Raw genomic sequence first — 22,368 nt, 5'->3', positions numbered from 1 at the left:
ATAAAAGTAAACTGCAAATCACCGTTTGATAGCCAGAGACAAAAGATGATGGATGAACCCACAGATACATAAAAGAGTTTCTCTGGTGATAGTGTGTGGATTCAGAAGGAAGCAGAATGGGATCCTAAATAACTCTGACATATTTTTAATGTAGATGGAGAAATGAACTGCCTTAGATATAAAATGAGACTGAATATGTAGACAGCAAGGATCATTACATAAGAAAAACTAGACAGAAAGATATGTAAGAAGAACCTTAGAAAATAAAGTCATGCTGAGTACTCATGAAAGATAATTAGTACATTATGCTGACTATATTTGTCGATTAGAAGAACTTTGCTTAATATGGTTGGTCACAAAAGAATTGGGGAGATGGCTTAGGGGAAATTTTAGCAACAAATCGAGGGCTTTTAGCTAGAAGGACTTATAACATAGAAAAGATATAAAAAATTTGTACTTAATATGCTCTGATAAGCATGCAGCAATATAGTTGATAAATCCAAACATAATTATTAAACATCCAAAAGGAGGTAAGAATAATAAATGGGGTTCACCTGAAGTTGCAAGACAGACTGTATGGGCAGCATGGACAAGAGCTGTACAGACTATGCATATGCTGGCCTGCCATAGCAAAGAGCCTGCCACACCTACACATACTCACACCCATACTCACATACCATATATATATTCCTACAGTAAGAAATGAAGTCACACACATATGTATGCATGATATCAAATAGACTTTATTTCTATTTTTGATGATTATATATATATATATATATATATGTGGGGGTGTAGGGGTGTGTGGGGGGGTGTGTGGGGGTGTGTGTGGGTATGGGTGGGTATGTAGAGGTAGCTTGGGAAATAAAGCTTAACAAGAATTCTGATATTTAGCATCCACATGAAAAGCCATGCATGCTCAGTCACACTTAAAACCCCAACAGTTGGGAGCAATTGGCAAAGGAATATTGATGTTTTCTTCCTTCTGTATGGATTCATGGGCACATACTCACTCTCACAAATTCCTACAGTAAGAAATGAAATCAGACACATATGTATGCATGATATCAAATAGATTTTATTCCTATTTTTGATGATTATTTTAATTTATAGGGGGATGAAGTACTTGTGGGAGAAAATTGAGGAAAGTATGAAGAGATAGAGGAAATAATTAGAGAGACATTAACTTAGTAAGGCATTAGTGTCTACAATCTATTTGGCAAGGTGAGTAGGAGACAATATCTACGAAAGATTTGAAGAGTATCTGAAGTTCCCAACTATAGAAATCTGATGAAAGCATGATAAAAATTAATTAAGAAGAACTTCAAGTGTGTATTGAAATGCTCCATTTTAGACATCCTTAATTTTAACTGCCTATATATAGAAAATGATATAGAAAAATAATTAATATAATTCATACCTTTCCAAAAATTAAGTGGACAACAAAAGCGGCTCATAAACCACCTGAGGCATTGTTATATGACTGATGGCTAACAGAGTGGATGAAGATTGGTCTGATGAGACTGGGGACAAAATGGTGAGAACTTTGCATGGAATGTTGAAGAACATTGAGTATCAAATCAAGTAACAAAAACCTGCTCTAAAAGTTAAACATTGTTTTTTGGGGGGGTTAAATCTTAACTAGAGAGAGGAGAATCACAAATTTAATTGCTGAAATGCGAGCAAAGTAGACAAGTGAAGAGTGTGCACACAAGAGTGTACACAAGAGTGTGCATACACAGTCTTCTGTTGAAGCCACAGCATCATAATGAAACCGGACCATTTCACTAATAGTGGTTGAGTAACTACAGCCAGTGCAAGGCAGTCTTAAACAGATTTAATTAACAGAGACAATGAAGGACAACAGCGGAACCAGCAAGAAGTTACTTCCTTCTTACCTTAGGTCTTTTCTTAATAGAGCTTTGGATAACTGCAGAAGCCCATGGTTATTGTCTGTCACCGAAGATGCACGGAAACAGCAATGGTATTAACAGTGCTGTCTGTTTAGACTTTTCCTTGTAGTTCATGTTTCTAGAGATTAATTTGAAGGGATTCCTGGTGTCAAACCATTAGTCTAATAAGGAGGGTGAGGCCAACATGATATAAGCACTATGTCTTCCGATATCTTGGCATTTGGTGGGGGTGATTGTTACCTTTCTTCAGGGCTTTCTGTGTAGTCACACAGTTGAGCTGAGGACAAGATTGAGTATTTTAATAAAGCCTCAACTAGTGCTAAGTGCAATGTGATGTGATCACTTAAAGAATTATCACTTCTCATGCAGGGTAAGATGAGTGTCCTGGAGTAATTTGTTTTCAGCAGTATCTTTACTTGTTTGTAATTGCTTTATTTCAATGGCATCTTATTATTTCTGCTTATGTTGCACATTGTTTTTGTTGTTGTTTTTTGTTTCCCAAATTCTTTTTTTATTATTGGATTGTTTTTTTCTTTCACTGGGTTACAAGTTAAATTTCACAATTGTATTATTTATAAATAATAAAGATTGGAAAGTTCAAAGAAATTTGAATAATATAGTTGATGATTGTTATCTTCCGCTATGGGTGTAACTCTTTCCAAATAAATTTTATATACTCAAACATTTGTAGTACTGCCCAATTAAATCCTATATATTGAGGTATCTGATGCATACTAGCGTTGTTTTTTAAATGCCAAATGGCATTTTATATCATCATAGTGAATACATTGTGTTATTCTATTTATTTACTTTTTATTACTTACATTTCAAATGTTGTCCTCCTTCTTAGTCCCCCCTCCATAAACATCCCAACCCATTCTTCTTCCCCTTCACCTCTAAGAGGGTGCTCCCCCACCCACTCACCTACTCTCACATCACCCATTTAGCATCCTTCTCTGGGGCAGCAAGCCTCCACAGGACCAAGCACATCCCTCCCACTGAGGCCAGACAAGACAGTTCTCTGCTACATATGTATGCTCTTTGGTTCTTGACTTAGTCCCTGGGAGCTCTGAGAAGTCCAGTTAGTTGATACTTTTGTCATTCCTATGGGGTTGCAATCCTCTTCAGTTCCTTCAGTCCTTCCCATAAGATAGGGGAAACAGGCTGCAGCAGTGTTGTCCTTTTTAATTATTATTTTCATCTTCATTTTATATTACTACTTAAAACCTGCTGATGGATTGATATAAGGTTAAAAGAAATCTTAGCATCTTAACCTATTAGAAATACTTCATATGGGTCATATACATACATTTTCTACTCTACTTGTGCTCCTTAAACAAAATACCTGAAACCACATAACACACACACACACACACAACACGTGTCATTTTATCTTTTGGTTTTGCTGAATGAAATTTCAAGCTAGGACCTCATTTTCTTGGCCTCTGGTGAGAGCCTCTGGCTATATGTTAGATGGTTTTATGGGAAAAGTGGAGTATAAGAAAGAAAAGCAGGGGGAATGGAGGAAGAGAAGGTAAGAAAGAAGTAAGAGAGGGAACAAGGAAAAAGAAAATATGAAGAGATTGTGGTGGAGAAGAAGAAAGAAATGGGAGGGAAGAGGGAAAGAGAAAAGAGCAAAGAACTGAAGGACACAGAGCCTGAAGACCATACATTCTCTCTCTCTTTCCCTGTCACTCTCCCTCTCTCCCCATGTTAATAGTAAAATAATGACATCTCTCTTAAATTAAAATGTAAATAAGGAAGAAAAAGCAAAATATCACTTCATTTTACCATGCCTTCTTGAGCAATATTAAAATATGCCAGAAAACAATGCTATTCTAAGGCCAAATTTCTTTGATCTAAGCTGAATGTTAATATCAAACAAGAAAATTTTAAACAGAAATCAAACATGATTGATTTCAAAGATATGTCATATCTAAGGGATGCAAATGTAGGCAGAGGTGAAAAAATTGAGAGGTCTTTTAGTTCAGGTTTGTCTGTTTTGAAACAAATCTGAACTGGCTCTGACCATCTATGCAGGAGTAGACCATGCATACATGAGAGCGAAAGGCTTGGACAGGATTGTGGGTGGGTCCTGATGAAACTTAGTGAAACCTTACTATGCAGACAGTTAATTCTACTGTATGTATAACTTCACAGTGAGCTTTTATAAGCAGAAGTTAGACTCTAGAGAAACAAATAACCCTATTAAAAATGGGTTACAGAGCTAAACAAAGAATTCTCAACTGAGGAATACCAAATGGCTGAGAAGCACCTAAAAAAATATTCAACATCCTTATTCATCAGAGAAATGCAAATCAAAACAACCCTGAGATTCCACCTCACACCAGTCAGAAAGGCTGAGATCAAAAATTCAGGTGACAGCAGATGCTGGCGATGATGTGGTGAAAAAGAAACACTCCTTCATTGCTGGTGAGATTGCAAGCTTGTACAACCACTCTGGAAATCAGTTTGGTGGTTCCTCAGAAAAATTGGACATAGTAATACCTGCAGACCCAGCAATACCTTTCCTGGGCATATATCCAGAAGATGCTCCAACATGTAATAAGAACACATGCTCCACTATGTTCATAGCAGCCTTATTTATAATAGACAGAAGCTGGAAAGAACCCAGATGTCCCTCAGCAGAGGAATGGATACAGAAAATGTGGTACATTTACACAATGGAGTACTACTTGGCTATTAAAAACAATGAATTCAGGAAAGTTGTAGGCAAATTGATGAATCTGAAGTATATTATCCTGAGTGAGGTAACCCAATCACAAAAGAACAAACACGATATGCACTCACTGACAAGTGAATATTAGCCCAGAAGCTCAGAAGCTCGGAATACCCAAGATACAATTCACAAACTACATGAAACTCAAGAAGAAGAAAGACTATAATGTGGATACTTCTAACCATCTTAGAAGCAGGGAACAAAATTCCCATGGAGTCAGTTACAGAGACAAAGTTTGGAGCTGAGACAGAAGAAAGGACCACCCAGAGACTGCCTCACCTGGGGATCTATCACATTTACAGAAACCCAGACACTGTTGTGGATGTCAACAAGTGCTTGCTGAAAGGAGCCTGATAAAGCTGTCTCCTGAGAGGCTCTGCCAGTGCCTAAAAAATACAGAAGTGAATGCTTACAGCCATCCATTGGACTAAGCATAGGGTCCCCAATGAAAGAGGTAGAGAAAGGACCCAAGGAGCTGAAGGGGTTTGCAGCCCCATAGGAGGAGCAAATATATGAACTAAACAGTATCCCCAGAGCTCCCAGGGTCTAAACCACCAAAGAGCACACATGGTAGGACTCATGGCTCCAGTTGCATATGCAGCAAAGGATGGCCTAGTCAGACATCAATGGGAGGAGAGACCCTTGGCTTATGAAGGCTCTATGCCCCAGTGTTGGGGAATGCCAGGGCCAGGAAGAAGGCGTGGGTGGGTTGGTGAACTGGGAGAAGGGGAATGTGATAGGAGACAGTGATTTTTGGAGGGGAAACCAGGAAGGAGGATAACATTTGAAATGTAAATAAAGAAAATATCCAATAAAAAGAAAAAAAATTGGGTTAATAACAAAAATAATAGAAAGAATTAAACAGTTTAAGAGTGGTAGATATACATTAATTGATTAGGGTAGTGGTGGTGTCGAATTACTTATTAGGCAGAGGCATATGGAGTCTAAGGCCAGCCTGGTTTACAGAGTGGCTATACAGAGAGAGATCACAACCTCTATTTCCTCATTAGTGGTAGACAATATATGGCCTCTCACAGTAACATGACGGAGTTGCAGAGCCTCTTGGTCAGTATTCCTTGTGCCCATTTAACTAAAACCAGGCAATGCATGCAAAGCTACTGCTTCTTTATGTATTCCTTAGACTATGAACAAATACCCTGTAGTTTACTTTGTAAAAGTTTACATCGGGGAGGAGTTATTGCAATCAAGTCCAAGTCCCCTTCTCTGGTCAGACCGCACCGAATCCTCTTTACAGTCTCAGGGATATAGGGCTTGCACGCAGTTTCACGAATATGTTCTGGACAGAGAGTCCACTACCTTCTCAAACTACATATCGTTTTATTATTCCTAGATGGTTTTCAACATGGGGAACTGCTTTCCCATATATCAGTTCGGTGAGGGCTCTTTGATGTCCCAGAGCCTGAACACCAGTGTTTGAATATAATTTTCCTAAGTCTCTAAAAGGGAAAAGAAGCTCCCACTGTGTGTCTGTGATTTAAGTATCCCCTAGGTTACTGGCAAGATGTTCCTCTTACGATTTAAAAGCCTCTTGGACTCTCTAAAGCATAGCCAAATGGCTCCGACTGAAGCTTTGATTTTTAATCAAGGTTTTCTATTATTGACTTCAAATAACAACAATATGATCCCCATCAATCACTAACAGCCTTCTGGTGATGGGAATCCAAGGATTACTGTGGTTTCCTTTTCTATGTCTGTTTTTACCTTATACTCCACTGGAGGTCTGTAAGATCAATATTGGAGCCACTGTTTGTGTAAACTGAGTGCCCTATGTGTTGCTTCAGTTTTCTGGTTTTGCTGTTCTGTTTAATGTGGGACCTGCTGTACAAACACTCTGTTTTTGCAGGAGGATGTTACATTATGAAAGCCAGACCACCTCTTCTGACCATAGGGATGTGGGGCTTCATTATACAAAGTGATCAGTCCAGTTTCCTTCCACTTGGGGGAAGTCATGTGGCTTTCCTGTGCCTTATTTTGCTAGAGAAATAAGACTCTTCAGAATTTCAATGGCAAGCATGTAAAAGACTTGGATTAATCTGAATTAGAAAAGTAAACTGTTCATTCTTAAAGATACCAATTAAACACAAGCATTTAGATTCTTGAACTAGAAGGTAAAATTGACACCCTCATTGCTTTGATGAGTCTTGTATCACCAAAAGTAAAAAATGCCAATCGTTACATTGAAAGTTATGAGTATACAGATATATATAATTTACTCAAGTATCTTATCTATGTATGCAGTATAAAATCATTTGACATAGGTAGTTAAAATTAATTAAGACAAGATACTATTTATTAGAGATAAAACTGGTATTACCTTTTGATTATTATGTCCATTAAATTTGCTCTGTCAAATTTCAGCTTTATATTACAATTTATGAATTCAATCCTGTAAGAGTTGAAGACTCTGAAATGTTATTTGAACTAGAAGTGTTCATATATAGTTCTAAATTTCATACTAATAAGCTTGTATTAATTGAAGTAACACTTCTACAAAAAACCATGTAAGTGCAAAAACTCAGTGCCTGGTACTCTGTGTGTGTCTCTGCGTCTCTGTCTCTGTCTGTCTGTCTGTCTGTTTGTCTGTCTGTCTGTCTGTCTGTCTGTCTGTCTCTCTCTCTCTCTCTCTCTCTCTCTCTGTGTGTGTGTGTGTGTATGTTTGTGTATGTGTGTGTGTGTGTGTGTGTTTGTGTATGTGTGTGTGTGTGTGTGTGTTTGTGTATGTGTGTCTGTCTTTTTGAGTTGTTGGTTAGTGTTGTCCCACTGACTTCCTGACAAACAAACATTACGCTATTACTATTGTTCCTGGTTACCCTCCAGAACTTGGTAGTAGGACCTAATTTCTGAAGATATAACAAGACTGAATTGTAGACATGGAGAAAGCAAGTTGGCATTGACTTGAATGCTTCTATTTATACTTCCAAGGGAAAAATAAACAAAAGCCTGTGAATCCTGTGGGATTCAATAACAAAACGCTATCAATATATGCTACTTGCTGCTGTAGTAGAACAGATTTTACAGAAATAACCAACCACATTATAAATTTTAATTGAATTTTAGCCCACTCTAAAAGTGAGAAGACATGTCTGATGCTACTAATGATGCTATAGCTGTCTTAGTCATAGAGAAGTACAAGAACCACTTGTTATTATTATGCTAAATTGGTATACTAATAAACTACTGCCTAAAGTCTTTATACCTATAGATTAGTAAATCTCTAAAGCTCATTAGGAAAAAATCTTTGTAGCAATTAATTTTGAGAACCACAGCTGGTCACCATGTAGCAGCGTGCACAGTGTTCAGCAAGTCTGAGGAAATCAGCATGCTCACTGGACAGCGTGCTGAAGCAAGGAACAGTCCATAAAAACAAACACTCCCCTATATACTCATAAGAACTTCACATGTGTTCAGATTTATACTTAACTTATTCTGAATCAAAATCTAGAAAGGCAATTTGAGGGAAAGGGTGGCTACAGTAGGGAGAAGTAGCCAGAGAAACACACATGAAGAAAAGAGACAGGTGGAGTGGAGAGAATTTTTTAAAAAATGGGATTGGCAAAATTTGATGTCCACACATTGGTTGATAACATCTGAAGACGTGGTAAGCTCTGTTCCATCCAATTTAGTGTAGCTATCACAACAAGAGAAAATAGCTCGCAGCATCACATGCCTGAGCAAAAAGGAGAACCAACTCAATTTTGAATTCCAGCCATGGCAATGTCTAGAAGACAGCTTGATACATTATCAGTGTAACATTAGGAAATAATCCTGACTTGAAATTAAGAATTAGCAGGGTGGAGTTTGGGATTCAGTTGATGGGTTAGGTATGGAATAAGTCACTGTTTTGGAGAGCATAAAATAATAAGAATGATATGAGAAATATATCTTGGCATATTTACATTTAAATAAAATGTATTTTGTAATTTGGTGAATAGGCAAACCAAAACCAAATGGTGGTGGTGTGAGAGATGGGCCAAAGCCAAACAGCCAAATATCTAAAGTAGGAGGAGGATGACTCTCAGCATCCTGAGGCAGGGTTTGATTAAAACAAGGGTAAACCAGTGTTTGCTGACCTGAATTTTGATGTTTATAACTGACATTTAAATTTTCCTTCTAGTGGCCACTTAGCTTTGCAGTATCAGTACCTCAATTGAATTTCCATATTCACAAAGGACAAGAGAAGATGAGGTATGTGACTTAAAGTTACACATGTCTCCTACCTCTCCACCCCACTTCAGTGTTTGCTTTCTAGAAGGCACAGTAACACAGATTAGAAAATCAAGGCAAGTAAGTCAACATATCCCAGACATTGAAAAAAAAAAGAATATCAAAGAAGTTTCTTTCTGGCAAGGTTCCGAGTAAGAGCTGCAGATGTTGTTTAGTGGGAACAGAGACAGTTCAAAGAGAACTAGTCTGGGTGGAAGCTAAATTCAGTTTTATTCTGTTTGTTCATAACCTGTGAGGGCAGAGGTGTTTTTCTACCTGATTCCAATTTACCTTCATGTTATGTTTTTACGTTTCTCTAAGGAAAAATGGTCTTATTTTACTCGTTCACTCACAAACCTGTCTCCAGAATCTGCCATGTACCGTGCACTGCTCTCGGCCCAAGGGGTGAGAACAGAGTCAATGAGACGATTCCTTAATTGCCCTAGTACAAACTCTTACAAAGAGAAGCAGAAATCAGCATTTAATGCCTGCGTGCTAAGTGTCACTGGAGTATCTTGGCAGTCCCAGCACCTAGGAAGCTGGAATAGGATGACAAGTTTGAGTTCAAAGGCAACCTGAGCTAGAAGTCAAGACCTTGCCTCGATCACCAATAACCACGTGTAAACTTCACATGCAGCACCGTTTAAATACCAATAGTCATGACAAGTGAAATCAGATGTTTTATTAGAAAAGCAAAATGAAGACCGGGAGCTTGCTAGCAGCTATGGTGAAGGTTACTAGATCCAACAGGAGATGGTCTGTGCTGGAAGCCCAACACTGAAAGGGGAAGGAAGGAGAACCCTGGGCTTCCTTGGCCAGCTAGCCTAGGTAATTCCTGAGCCACAGTTTATAGTTTAGCTCATGGCAACTTCTGACCTCCCCATGTAAGCAGAGACTCAGCAGTGCCCCCCACACCCTGTCACCATGAGCACATAATCAAATGGGTGAAACTCACTCACTCCTTAATCATTTTATGTTTATACAAGGGGCTTTCTCTTATCTATGTATTTCTTCACGCTCCCAGGAAAACCTATAACACCATCTGTGTTTTCTATGATAATCTCAGGCACATGTTTAAAAAATCTTCACTATGGATTGCCTCTGAAAAAAGGTGTCCGAGAGAATGAGGGGAAGCCATTTTAGGATTTGGATTAAAAAAAAAAAAAAAAAAAAAAAGGTGTCCTGAATTGGTCAGGCTTCAGAATGAAATAGCCTGTGAATATTCAATCTGAGGCTCTAGTTGTTGCTTCTGAACCTGTTTCTTTAAACCTGGGGTAGAGAGGATGGCTGGCTACTGGTTACAGAGAAAGGGCTGTCTTGGCAAGGGGACAGACCCTAAGCAGAGTTCTTTTCATCTGTCTTCTAAATTAAAGTGAAGTTCAGCAGATACCTGGAGGAAAGAAATTAAATTGCAGATTTTGCAGTTTTGTTGTGCCTGCATGTTTCCAGTGTGGTGGTGAGAAGCCGGAGAAGCCCTTAAAAGCCTTTGTGCTTGGCACCTGCAGAAATCTAATTTCTGATGAATAGCGCTCTAATTGGGTCAATTATTCTATTATACTACATAAGAGTACTCCAAACTGCTGCTTCAGTAAAGAGGAGCTTCAGTCTCCCCCCTTGGTGTACAATCTGAACAGAACTCCGAATCCTGCATTTAATGTTTTCTATCCCAGGGCCTTTACGCTTTCGCTCTTCCTGTTCAGCTTATCCCGTGAGACAGCTGAATTAAAATGGCACGCCACTTCTCCTAGACCACGGGTAAGATAATAAGGCATCTTACTTTCATCACCATAAAAATGTTTCTTCTGTGTTTTCAGCTGTTTGTTGAGGTACATTAATTCGTTTCTTTCAAGAGGACTTTTTATTATTATTATATATGGGGCCCACATAGGGAAGGGAAAATTTCGCATTTTTCTTTGTTGCTTGTATAACATATTTCACACATGCCAGCATTTAGTTTCATCTCCCTGATACGATCATTGCACCAAGTTCTTGTACATATACTCTCCTGCAACATGCTAGTTAGAGAGGACAGTTTTGAAGCTGACGTATGGAGGCACTTAGAGACTCATTATTTTAATGAGGTTTATTTCATAGACATTTCCCTTATGTTAAATGTTCTTTGTAACTTTAAACAGAAGGTTCATTAATTAGTGTGAACACGTTCACTCATAAGTTGGTCTGTGGCTCAAATTTTGTTTGTGAGAGAATGAAATGATGCTGTTAATTGCCATATATTAAATCTACAATTGTAACATTGTATCTTGTGAGAAAAGCTTTTGTTCCCTTTTGTGAAGCCACAAAAAGTATCATCCTGGACTCTGTAAGATGTTGGAGAGGCACTTGTTACTTCAAAGATATACAACTCAATAACGTATTTAAAGATAAGCTTTATATAAAAGTCGAAGCTTTGTGTATATCACATACTAACGATATAAAATTAAATATCTCTTTTTTTGTTTGAGCTATGTAAGGACTTTTCTCTTAGGAGATAACAAAGTGGTGAAATCTGAGGAAGGCTTGGTCCTCATTTTCAGAGTTTTTTTCTTTATTTCAGGGCTTCAAAGGAGTGATAAAAGTTTATGTGCTTAATTATAACTTGATATATTGCGGAGTAAGTGTTGCCAAGTTACAAAGAAATATAATCTACTATATAAGCAAACTGAAAGAGAAAAAGCACATAGTCATCTTCTTAGATGCAGAAAAGGCCTTTGGCAAAATCCAACACACTTTCAGGATAGAATTTCTGGAGGGATCAGGTATACAAAGGAGATGCCTCAACATAATAAAGATAGCTTACAGCAAGTCTACAGCCAAAATGAACTTAAAAGAGAGGAAGGAACTCAAAGCAATTCCACTAAAATCAGGAATGAGACAAGGTTGTTCCATATCTATTCAATTTAGTACTTGAAGACTTAACTAGACCAGCAATAAGACAACCCAAGGACCTAGCCTTATATATAATAGCCAGAAGCTGGAAAGAACCCAGATGTCTTTCAACAGAGGAATGTATACAGAAAATATTCATTTACACATTGGAGTACCATTCAGCTATTAAAAACAATGAATTCATGAAATTCTTAGGCAAATGGATGGAACTAGAAAATATCATCCTGAGAGAGGTAACCCAATTCTCCCCCCCCCCAAAAAAAAGAAACACACATGTCATGCACTCACTGATAAGTGGATATTAGCCCAAAAGCTCAAAATACCCATGATCTAATTCACAGACTGCATGAAGCTCAAGAATAAGGAAGACCAAAGTGTGGGTGCTTCAGTCCTTCTTAGAAAGGGGAACAAAATACTCACTGGAGCAAATACAGAGACAAAGTGTGGAGCAGAGACTGAAGGAAGGACCATCCAGAGACTGCCCCACTTGGGGATCCATCAGTCACCAAAGCCTGACACTATTGTGGATGCCAACAAGTGCTTGCTGACAGGAGCCTGATGTACCTGTCAAGATCGAGGGGCTCTGCCAGAGCCTGACAAGTACAGAGGTTGATGCTCGCAGCCAACCATTGGACTGAGCAGGAGGTCCCCAATGGAGGATTAGAGAAAAGACTGAAGGGGTTTTCAACCCCATAGGAAGAACAACAATATTAACAGACCTCCAGAGCTCCCAGGGACTAAAAGACCAACCAAGGAAAACACATGGAGGGATCCAGACCCATGGCTCTAGCCCAATATGTAGCAGAGGATGAATTTGTTAGAGAGGGCCTTGGTCCTGTGAAGACTCAATGCTCCAGTGTAGGAGAATTTGTGGGTGTGGAGGCAGAAGTGGGTGGGTGGGGGAACACCCTCATAGAAGCAATTGAAGGGGAATGGGATAGGAGGTTTCAGGGGGAGGAGGGAAACCGAAAAAGTGGATAACATTTGAAATGTAAAAAAGAAAATATTCAATAAAAAATAACCATCGTTTAAAAAAAGATAGATATTGGAAAGAAAGAAGCCAAAACAACTCTTCATTTCTAGATGATATTACAGTATATATGAGTGACTCTAAAAATTCCATTGGGAAACTCTTTTAGCTGATAATCATTTTCAGCAAATAAGCTGGATACTAAATTAATTTACAAAAATCAGTACCATCATGTATACAAACAACGAGTGGACTGAGAAAGCAACAAAGGAACCAGTTTTCATCACATCAAATAATATAAAATAACTTGGGTTAACTATAATAATCAAGTAAATGTTTTACTCAGTAAAAACTTTAAGGCAATGAATAATCTATTAGATGATAGGAAGGTCTTCCATGTTCATGGATCGATCAGATTAATATGGGAAAAATAGTTTTTGTGCCATGAAATGTCCATGAACCACCAAAAGACCACCCATGAGACAAATTTGATGTAATCACATTAGGGTCTCTTTATTCTAGCATGAGCTTAGGCAAGACCACTGTCTCTGAGAGGTGAGAATCTGAGGGAGGCCCAAGCCCAGTTTTAGGCAAATATTTATAGAAGTGGGTATCTAGCCTGGTATACATAGGATTGGGGACGCCATTATGGCCTTTAACATAATTGTCTGGTACTGGGATCCAAACCACAAACTTAACTTTTACTCCTTTTCTGATTAGTGATTATTAGGAAGTGAAGGGTTAGAGTCAGGCTTGCAATCTGGGGGTGTAGATATTTTTGGAGAATAACCTAGAAACTCATGTTAGACACAGTTTTGTTGGGGGTGGGGTAGCCTGAAAACTGATGCTCAGTATCGGCCTATCACTTAACTTGAGTTCATCCTTAGGTCAGGTTCTCTAAGGTAGAGTCTGCACCTAAAAGACTTGGTCTCTCATAGTCATACTACTCAAAGCAATTTACAGATTCAATGTATCAAGTTCAATATTCTATTCAATAAAGATTCAATATCCATCAAAATCTCAACAGTACTCTCCTTAAAGCTTTAAAGAACAATTTTTAAAGATTTTGTTATTATTCCTTTGAAGACTGCTTACATTCTAATATAAGAGAGAAAGGGAATAGATCTTGTTAGGGGAGGAGGAACTGGGAAGTGTAGAGGGAGGAAAAACTCCAATCAGGAAATAGATAAGAAAAATCTTTTTTAAGTAAAGAGATAAAATACAATAAATATAAAATACTTTTTGTCAGATGGGGTTGTAGGTAAACGTGTGAGATATTATTTAGTGATTGATGTGGGATGGCCCAGTCCATTGTGGATGGATGGGGTTCAGCCATGGGCTGGTGAGTCCAGGTTCCACAGGAGAGCAGGCTGTGCAAGCCATGAGGATCAAGCCAAGAAGCTGCACCACTCCATGGCCTCTATATTGGTTCCTGCCTCCAGTTTTCAACCCTGTTTGAGATTCTGTCTTAACTTTCTTCAGTCACGGATTATGGATGTGGAAGCTTAAGCTTAATGCCCTCCCATCCAAAACAAAACAAAACAAAACAAACAAAACAAAACACTAAAGATCTGTTTGTGTGTGAGAGAACACAAAAATGAGTCTGGGTGTTTAACTTTCATAGTTTTCTAGAGCATAAGCCTTGTAATCTGAGAGCAGATTACAAAAATGATATACAGACACCAGTTGTGTATCTTTTCTCAGCTGTAACTTGGAACTTCCCATGCAGTACATTTATATTACTTTGTCTCTGCTGGCTCTGAAAACCATGACTCTATCAAAGAACATGCTTTGGTTGATTTACGATGAGTTAGAGAGAATAAAATTTAGCAATCAACTTTTTGCAACTTCTTTGGAGAGTTTTTGGAAGAAATTATGTGATTAGTTCTTTGTGGAATTCTTCCATCAATTTACACCAGAGAGGCAGTAATTTTTTGATTATTTTTCTCTCTAAAAGGAAAGAAAAGAAATCGAAAAGTTTTAATTTTAGCATTTTGCAACTATTTTTATTAAATGTTTAAGCAAATAATTTTTCTTGGGCTTTGAGATAGGTTCTGGTGATGGCTGGCCTTGCTGACATTGGATGACAACTGTTGGTTACAGTGTATTTTAGAACTGAACTCTGTTCTTTTGGTGTTGTGACACTCGGTTTTTTAATTCCTGAGCTGTCCTCCCCATCCTTGAAGTAAATTTAAATCTTTACATACTGGTCTCAGTATAGTGAATCATTTAGAATCATAGCAGTTGGTAGCAAATTCCTCTGTTAAAGATAAAATTAAGATCAAGAGAGGGTAATTCAGTCCTTCAAAATTCTATATCTAATAAGAGACTGTTTATCTCATCCAAGGGCAAAGCCTTAGTCCATTTTGACATTCTACCATGCTTCAGGCCCTGAGTCCTGTCCTAATATCATATCTGCTTATAGAATCACATGGTTCCAGGTTGTATCAATAAAATATTCTCTTTGAATATTCATTTCCAAAAACGTGGAAGCAGTGGCCTAGAGATTAACATTTTTTCTCATCATTTTTAAAGCTCAGGCTTCAATGTAACGTTGTTCCCAAAATAAGTGGAACAGACATGTCTTTGATCATGAAATATGTTTCTTTGAAGATATAAAGTCAGAGAAGGGTTGCCTCCTTCAGGCAAAGAACCTTCTTCCACAGTTTTGGATGTAACTGAGAAGATTGGGCCAAACATGCTGCTGGCATAAAATACTCACAGCTGGACTTCAAACGGTATCCTAAGTCAATCATTGCTCCTTCCTCCAGTCAGTCATTCTGTGAGAGAAGAAACTGTTGTACCCTGGGCGACTCTTAACCTCTCAGGTGAGGCCAGGGATGCAGACAATGATATAAAAGAGGTGGTAATTGAGACTAAAGGCGGCATAAGACTAAAGTGAAGTACAGAATGGAGAGGGTGACCTCCACCAAGTATTCTCCTTTCATTTTCATCTGACAGTACATGAGGACTGTCAACAAATCTACTCACATGTTTCCAATATGTAGTTACGGTGATAGATGCAAGGATATGAGCACTATACAATTAATGACTAGCTAACCCATTCTGCCAGGTCCTTTGACATGAGCACTCTCTACCCTCAAGGTTCTCTTGTTTTCTCTTATAAAGTCCCCAGAATCTTTTCCACCCTCTCTATCATCTTTCTTAATTCAGAGACAGAGAGAACAGTTATCCCCTAGGGAAAGTTTCTTTTTTTCCCCCCATTTTACATCATATTATTGTTTGAAAGTAAACAAAACTTCTCTTGCCATTTTGGTTTTTCAAGGTTTATGTTCATAGGGAAAAAAAACTCCTTCTTACTTTTAACTTTTGTGTACCTATTTGTACAACTCTTGTCTATCTCGACAGCCATCGTCTTTCTTTGGATGGGAAAGTAAGAGAAGACAGCATTAGGTATGCAATAATATGCTGAGGCAAGGAGATTTCCCCCAGGGCCTAAGAAAATGGTTTAAAGGATAAATAACGTTCATGAACAGAAGAATATTTGGTATCCTGCCTCAAATCCTCTCTCTCTCTCTCTCTCTCTCTCTCTCTCTCTCTCTCTCTCTTTTGCCAAGTACCCACTGTCTGAGTCTTTCTCAAGGGATAGAGGAGTTTTCTTAACTCATAGTCTGGTTCCTGTGATTTTTATTTATGATCATGAAAAGAACATCCAAGCAATACAAGAATGAAGCCAAATACTAAGCGTATTTACTTGCAGGCTTACAAAACCAATCCTAGGAGATGGTCTGAATGCTTCACAGAGTTCCCATAAGGTGGCATTCTGAAAATCTATGGGCCCTTTTTTTTCCATTTCTGTTTTACCTTCCTGTTTCTTACTCAAGACTTCTACAGCTAAATACCTCTTTGAGATTTTGGAAGAAGTTATGCCAAATCAAATGCCAAAACGTATCCCCCTATCTTTATTTGATAATTATTAATTCCTTTATTTAATTAGTTATTTAGTTATCAGATTCTATTTTATTCCCCAAAACCTCCTCCATTGTTATGGTTTTACTTTTCTCTTTACTGACTATTGTCTTATTGAAAGACTTAAGATGAGACAATAAGTGGAAAAAGCAGAGGGAACTCCATACACAAGGGGAATTTTTCTTTAATCCTCACTACCCCAAAAACTTTTACTGCTTTTCTATATTTTCTTGTGTCTCAGAGATTCAATATACATTGTCTGTTGAAATCGTTTGACTCCAACCTCATTCACTTTAAAATCTTACTTTCCCTTATTTTCTCATTTTAATTTCATTTTTCAGCATTACTTTATTTATATTATTATTTACTTTTATTGCTACACAAAATGGTAGATTTAATTACAATTTGCTAGCATATTTATCTATCCTCATTGTACTCTTTGTCATCTATCCACACCTAATGGTTCTCTTTCCCTCAATTAGTCCTCTTCTGATTTCATGTTCCATATATATGTAGCATATACATTATATATGAAATTATATATATTTATACATATGTATATTTGTATATAATATATATAGTGTATACATAGATTTATACATAATGCTATATATGTATATTTATACATTTTATATAATGTAAATAATATATGCTATATCTTTATACATAATTATATAATCTAGATTTCATTTGAGAGAAAACACGATAATTCTTTCTCTCCCATATCCTTTTTTGCTATCTTCTTGTTCTTGCTTTTAATTCCTGTCCTCCCCTTGCTTTCTTCTGAATTTTCACATCACATATATTTGTATCTAGATTAGCCATATGAAAGAAAATATGACAAGTTTTTAAAATCTGCCTTATTGCATTTGATGTAATAGTCTCCAGGTCTACCTATTTCCCTGAGAAAATGTAATTTCATTCTCAGCTCTGGACAAATAAAAGTGTGTTACATAGTTAGGATGCCTTTTTTCTTTATCCATTCATCTGTTGACAGACACCTAAGCTGATTCCATATATTGACTGTTATGAGTACTGCTCTAATAAACATGAATGTGCAGGAACTGTGGGTATGTTGTTCTTAATTCCCTCAGGTGTGTATCAAAGACTGGTGTTGGATCATATATTTCCAATATTAGTTTATTGAGAGACATTCTTACTTACTCCCTATCTCACACATGATCTCACAGAACTTTGTAGCATCTGATGGTTTCCTTAACCACATATTTTGGTACACTGACCTTTTTAAACTATTTACCGCTGCTGATATCACACCTAATAACCTGCCTTTATATTTTTCTTTATTTTGGTGCTTTCAAAATACTCTATTCAGGATTTCAATTCCTCTAATATTTTTATTCCAATGTTATGAGTTTTATTCGTAAATTGTAGTTCCTTAACTGAACTGGAAAATCTTATCTTTCTTTCCTTATTCACCTGAGCACTTCTCCTGATATCTGAAAACACTGCCATTGTCCCTGCTCTTCAGTCTATTTTGCAATCTTCTTCCACTTTCCTTTCTGGGTACCTTCTCGATGCTCACTGTAGTTCTGAAATGTTGTTGTCTTCCAATCCCATTGTCCTCTGTACTTCTGTTACCATTTTTTTTTTTTGACATATACCTCACGTTTATTTTCCTAATTTCAATTTATTCCACTATAGTCATTCTTCACAGTGCTCTACAGATTACCAATGCAACCTATCAAGTATGGAAGGATGGTTTTCTTATGTTTACGTCACCAAACGTAGTATGACTTTCTTATGTCTGTGTTTTTCTTTCTAGATAAATTTTGAGTCATAGATACTGCAATTAAAAACCAGTTGATTCCTTCATTATGCATGATCACCAAATGCTTGTGGGTATTTAAATATTATTTACTTATAGAAAAATGTGTTTTGATACTTTATCTTTTATTATTAGAGTTACTTTCAAATTAGTTCACATTCACATTTTTATATGCAGTATAAGAGACTGAGAAAGATGGCCTTTAAAATACCTATTGGGTTTTTGTTTGTTTGTTTGTCTTATGTGAAATGTAGTGTGAGCTGTTGAAGATTTCCTAAGATATGGATGCAGTAAGGAAAAAGAACACTTCACCTGAAGAAGTGTTGGACCAGACTCAAGCATTTTCTGTTATTTAGATTCCTCCAAGCAGAGATGTTAGCAGGTAAACAAGCGCAGTACTTGTTAACTTCTGATTTTTCTCCCACCCTGTTGTAGTTAGTAAGGCGCATGATGCTCCTTCCTTGATGCTTTATCATATAACTGCAGATTTGCTAAGATAAGCAACCTTAAATGATGTTGTTATTAGTTTTTTACTTATATATGCATTTGAGTTACTTACTTTTGGATGAGCATTAAAAATGATAGAAGATACATTAGAATATTCACTATTTAGAAACATTTTATGACTTTAGATATATTATCATAGTTTGATGAATATTTGGGATGTTGCAATATCACTTGGATAGCTGAGAAGTTTTTCTGACTCTAGCATACTATCTGAAAAATTTATGTATCTATATCACAATTTTTTATTATGTCTGTATGGATAAGTAAGATAAGTACTTATAAATAATTCCCAACTGTGAAGTTTATCACTTTTATATTACATTGTTTTTCCATAGATTTATACATTTTGGTAAGACATAATTTCAACTGTAGCATAATTATTTTATCATCAATTTACTCAATGATTATTTTATACTTAAATAATATACTGTCTCTTCTACAAAGTTGCTATAGGAAAGATTTGCATACTATGCATTACTATGAGAGATACAAAAAAGATTTTTTAATAAATGTCTTAAAGACCTAAAACCAAACATTAATAATGTAATTACTTTCCTAAGAATACAGAATATATTTTTATCTAAAAAGTGTGTAAGAAGTTAACCTGAAAAGGTGTAAATGGAATGTATAGATATTCATGCTACATTCCTTCTAGTGTCTCACATCTGAGCCTTTATATTGGGTTATAAAACTAGATGAGAGGTTTATAAAAATAAAAAGATTAATTCAACAATGATCAAGACAGCTAAGTTAAGCAAAAAGGCAAGCCATGTTTAATCACAGGGAGAAATATTTTTCAAGAAAGATTTGTTTAGCTTCTGTCATCCTATTATATGTATCATCATTCTGGCTTCAGATCAGGTTTATGTAGGAGGGGAGTGAGAAGCAGGTTTGGAGAAAGTTATTTGTCTATCAAATGGTTTAGAGCTACTCTGATTATACACAGACACACAGATACACAGAAACACACACAGTCAGGCACAGAGACAGGGACACACACACACACACACACAAACACACACACATGGACACACACACACACTTAAATGTGAATACTTTCTCTATTGAGCTATAGGGTCATCTTTACAGAGACTTAATATTTGGGGTGCACAAATATCTTCTTAAAGCACCAAAATATGAAAGATAGCTTGCATAAAATCTAGCAGAACCCCACAATTTCATACTCACATTTAATATAAACCACAGGATCACAGAAAACCATTGTTTTCAATGAGATATTATCAGGGGAAATCCAAGGAAAATACCAGCTAAAACCATTCATATTATTAGAAAGTTAAGTTAATAGACATGGAAACTATTGCTTAGATGTAAATGTATGTTTCTAACATTTTCAGTCTTTTTTCTTTTTTAATTAGGCTTTGCAACACAATTAACTTTCTCAGGGGTAAAATCAAATCCAGTTTTCAGTATAGAAAATGTTTGATTTTGATGCTGGACAGAAATGAACATTTTTAAATTTTAAATATCCCCATGTATGTGATTATAATTCAAAGCATGGTCTTAGCCTCTGGAAATTATATTAAAATGAGGATTCTCATTTCAACTGGTAAAGTGAATACTTTGCATAACATACATTGCTCCAGGAACCAGTTATACTTTTTTGGGTGTTATTATTGCTGAATGAATGTGTTCTTATTTTTGCTAACTAAGCCACATTTATTTCAAAACAGACATTTTCATGTGAGAAAAAAGTTCACTTTGATATAAGAAGATGTTCTTAAATAAACAAATAAGTAGGAAATAAAAAACGTATGAAGGTGCACATGAAGAAAAAGGAAAGAAAGAAAAAGTCTTAGGTTTTAAGGCCAAATTTAGACTTCAAAAACTATGAGACTGGTCAAACAGTATAACCCAAAGTTTAAGCATATCAGCTATTGATGAAGTCAAAGTCTTTGGGGTTTGCATCCCTGCAAAGAATAATTTTATTTCAATCATAGATTTTCCATTTATTTTGTGTTGCTTCATGTGGCTGCTCTTTCATAAGCTCTGCCTCCTCCAATATATCCATTTGATCCCCTTTGTTCCCATAATGTCAAAGCAAGTGCAGAATTAAAAGTACTTTAAAATATTCTTTTCAGTTTTATGTGATGAATCCTTATTAGCTTCAACTCAAAGTCCTGGTAGATTCACCAATCCTTTTAATGCTGGAATTTGTGGGACATAATTTTTTTTCTAAATCTCACTGGCCTTTCTCTTTATTTCCTTTCTCCCTTCCATCTTTCTGTTTGCTATCTGTCAGACTGCAATCCCTCTGGTTGGCTACCCTTCTGTCTCCTGTCTCTCTGTCTGCCTTCTTTTTTTTTTTTTATCCTTCTCTATCACTCACCTTCACTCTTTCCAATATCCAGTTTTGGTACAGCTACTGAAACCTACACTAGTAGAATTCACTGCTTTTCTTGTAGAGGAGTAGATAACAGACCCTGCCCTCAAATCTGACATTGTAGAACATGCATTTCTTTTCTTTTTCTCTAGTTCTTAGTCTAAGCAAGCAAGCAAGCAAGCAAACAAACAAACAAAAGAAACCCAAGCAAACCCATGTTTATCTGTCCTAAAACAGGAATGTTACTGTTTAAGCAAAGTAAAGCTTTTGAACCTGAAGCAGTATAACTCTCAGTATAAATGAATTCAGGATTCTGAAAATTGCTAATTTTCTAATTAATCTATTATTTGTGATGTTTGGGACATAACATAGTGTATGTCATCTATCAACTAGAAAGGACTAAAATGCACAATGAGCTGAGACATATATGCCTTCTATTCTCTACAGTTAATTCAAGTTTATAATTTATTCATAATTAAAAGATAGTTATAAAAGTGACTCAAAATAATTATTTATAAGGTGGTCCATATATACTATGTAATTGATCTCTTGATTACTCTTGAGGAAACAAATTTATTCAGTATCTGAATATCAGTAGGGAAAGACTCGTATTGACTGGAACCAAGTGGAATGTATCTTAGAAAGAAGTAATTGAAGATTACAGATAACAACAGAAATAGGAATGGGATTTTTATCTCTCTTTTAAGTTGACAGAGTAAAGTCCATGTTAAAAAAAAACGCAAAAGGAAATGGAAAATAATATGTAAATAAAAGTAAAATTCTGAGAATCAGAAATAAAAGCATTATTGTATCTGGGATATAAGAACGGCTTCGCTGAAGAGGTGCTGCTCAAGACCCATGACCTGGAAACTAGTGAATACATGGTAACTGAGAAGAGGTAAAGCTAGGTCAAACCAGACTGAAGGAGATATAAATGCAAAATAAAGACGATAGGAAGAGCAGGCTGATGAAATTTTCTAGGTTATAAATTATATTTGGTCTTATAAATATATGTGACTCTGCATATATGTATCCATATGTAGGTTATTGATATGTCTTAATCAGATGGGT

This window comes from Mus pahari, chromosome 2 (assembly GCF_900095145.1).
Source record: "Mus pahari chromosome 2, PAHARI_EIJ_v1.1, whole genome shotgun sequence".
Classification (NCBI taxonomy): Eukaryota; Metazoa; Chordata; class Mammalia; order Rodentia; family Muridae; genus Mus; species Mus pahari.
Note: the sequence above shows the minus strand (reverse complement) of the source record.